Genomic DNA, 2,343 nt, shown 5'->3' with positions numbered 1-2,343 from the left:
GTTCCCCAGTAAGGAATTGGATTATATAAATATGGTTCATCAATATAACAGGGCGTAATGCATCTATTTAAAAGAATGAAGCCGCTATATGTGTACTGATACAAAACTGTATTCAAGATATATTGTTAAGTGAAAAAGAGGGCTTATATAATGTGTGTACAATATGCGTGTGTGTGTGTGTGTGTGTGTGTGTGTATGTGTGTGTTAAATGCTAGAACATCTCTGGAAGAATTCATGTGAAACTGGGAATTTTAGTTACCTTCAGAGAAAAGAATTAGGTGCCTAGGGAATTGTCTCCACTTCTTGTACAGTATCTCTACATAACCTCTTCCTCCCCCCAGAATTTAATTTTAAAAGTTCTTACAGCCTTGTTCCAAACACCACTTTTTAAGGAATGGCCCTTGACCTTTTTCTCATGGCAAGAATGGCCTGAAGAACACAAGTGACAATTATACCTAAGATTAAGCAAGCTCACACCCAGATTTCCCCTGTAAAAGTAATTCTGCCTAGAAGATATTACGAACATGTATTGTTGTTGTTGTTCAGTCACTCAGTTGTGTCCTACTCTTTGTGACCCCATGGACTGTAGCACACCAGGCTTCTGTCCTTCTTCATCTCCCAGAGTTTGCTCAAACTCATGTCCATCGAGTCGGTGATGCCATCCAACCATCTCATCCTCTGTCATCCCCTTCTCCTCCTGCCTTCAATCTTTCCCAGCATCAGGGTCTTTTCCAATGAGTCAGTTCTTCACATCAAGTGGCCAAAGTATTGGAGCTTCAGCATCAGTCCTTCCAATGAATATTCAGGACTAATTTCCTTTAGGATTGACTGGCTGATCTCCTTGCAGTCCAAGGGACTCTCAAGAGTCTTCTCCAACACCATAGTTCAAAAGCATCAATTCTTCGGTGCTCAGCCTTCTTTATGGTCCAGCTCTCACATCCATACATGGCTACTGGAAAAACCATAGCTTTGACTATACGTATAGGTAAGAAAAATACATAGACCCAGGAGGGGTGCTAAAGTAGGAGATATGCCAGAGAATAAGAGCTTTAGTGTGATGAGGGCATGATCAGTTTCAGGGATGGCATAGTGGCCTAGGGAGGAAGAGTGTTAGGAACTAGGAAGATCTTTCTGTGAAGAAACTGGTGGGGTTAACAGAAGAATAGTTGGTGTGTATTAGGGAGGATTGAGACACAGATTTATTATAATCAAATCCTCATAACAGAAGGAGGTTGAGTTCACCATCAAGATAATGAGGCAAAACCCCAAATATTAGTCATTATGTACATGGAATACATCAAGAAAGAGAAACTCTTTTTGTTTTGTCTTTAGTATCTGTTTATTTGGCTGTGCCTGGTCTTAGTTGCAGCATGCAAGATCTTTGATCTTCATTGTGACATGAGCAATCTTTGTTTTGGCATGTGGGATCTAGTTCCCTGACCAGGGATCGAACCTGGGCCACCTGCATTTGGAGCACAGAGTCTTAGCCACTGGACCACCAGGGAAGTCCCTTGTTTTGTTTTTCAAGTATTTTCTTTGTAGCCAAAAGCAGTGGCAGGATCAGGCCTGAAACTTAGGCTACTCTTTCTGTCTGTGTGTATTAGTCACTCAGTCATGTCCGACTCTTTGCAACCCCATTGACTATAGCCTGCCAGGCTCCTCTGTCCATGGAATTCTTTAGGCAAGAATACTGGAATGGGTAGCCATTCCCTTCTCCAGGGATCTTCTCAACCCCGGGGATCGAACCTGAGTCTCTCGCATTGCAGGTGGATTCTTAACCATCTGAGCCACCAGGGAAGCCCCAGGACAAGAAATACTCCACAAGCTAGTGAATTCCTGATGCTATTAATAATATCCAGCTACACAGGTAGAGATATGAAAGGCATGCCTCTTGGTATACAACTTTGACAGGCCCTCCAAAACCCCTTTAAAATCCTGATGGTAGGTAACTGGGTGCATGAGCACTGAGATATCAATTCCCCATTGTACTCAACCCAATAACCAGATGAAATATCCTAGTCATGAGTGGCATTTTACAAACATACATCTGAAATTTTATTTGAAGCTCTTGAAAATGGAGTAACCTCTCTTTACAAGCTGAAAAGTCTGTTCTTTTTAGCTGTTTAATAAGCTGTTTAATTTTGCAGTTGATAAATAATTTGTTTTAGATATCAGAAATAATGATCTCATACTTGCTTACAATTTGTATATGTTTATTTCCAGTATTTAAGAGTGCTTTCGTAAATGCTTTGGTTGCCAGACAAACACAACTATTTTGTTCTCAAATGTTTGTCCTCTGTGATAAAAGTGGAGTGAATGTTATTACCTAATTTACTTATTTGT

The 2,343-nt window shown here is 40.7% G+C and overlaps 1 non-coding gene across 1 annotated transcript; it reads right to left on the bottom strand.

Annotated features, from left to right (window-relative positions):
• Positions 1–1,432: 1,432 nt before the first annotated feature.
• Positions 1,433–1,505, bottom strand: TRNAW-CCA (transfer RNA tryptophan (anticodon CCA)). Its single transcript has one exon. It is a non-coding gene; the product is annotated as a tRNA-Trp (tRNA).
• Between the last annotated feature and the right edge of the window lie 838 nt (positions 1,506–2,343).

Source organism: Giraffa tippelskirchi, chromosome X (genome assembly GCF_054371585.1).
Source record: "Giraffa tippelskirchi isolate mGirTip1 chromosome X, T2T-mGirTip1v1.2.pri, whole genome shotgun sequence".
Lineage (NCBI taxonomy): Eukaryota > Metazoa > Chordata > Mammalia > Artiodactyla > Giraffidae > Giraffa > Giraffa tippelskirchi.
Note: the sequence above shows the minus strand (reverse complement) of the source record. Positions and strands in the feature narration are given on the sequence as shown.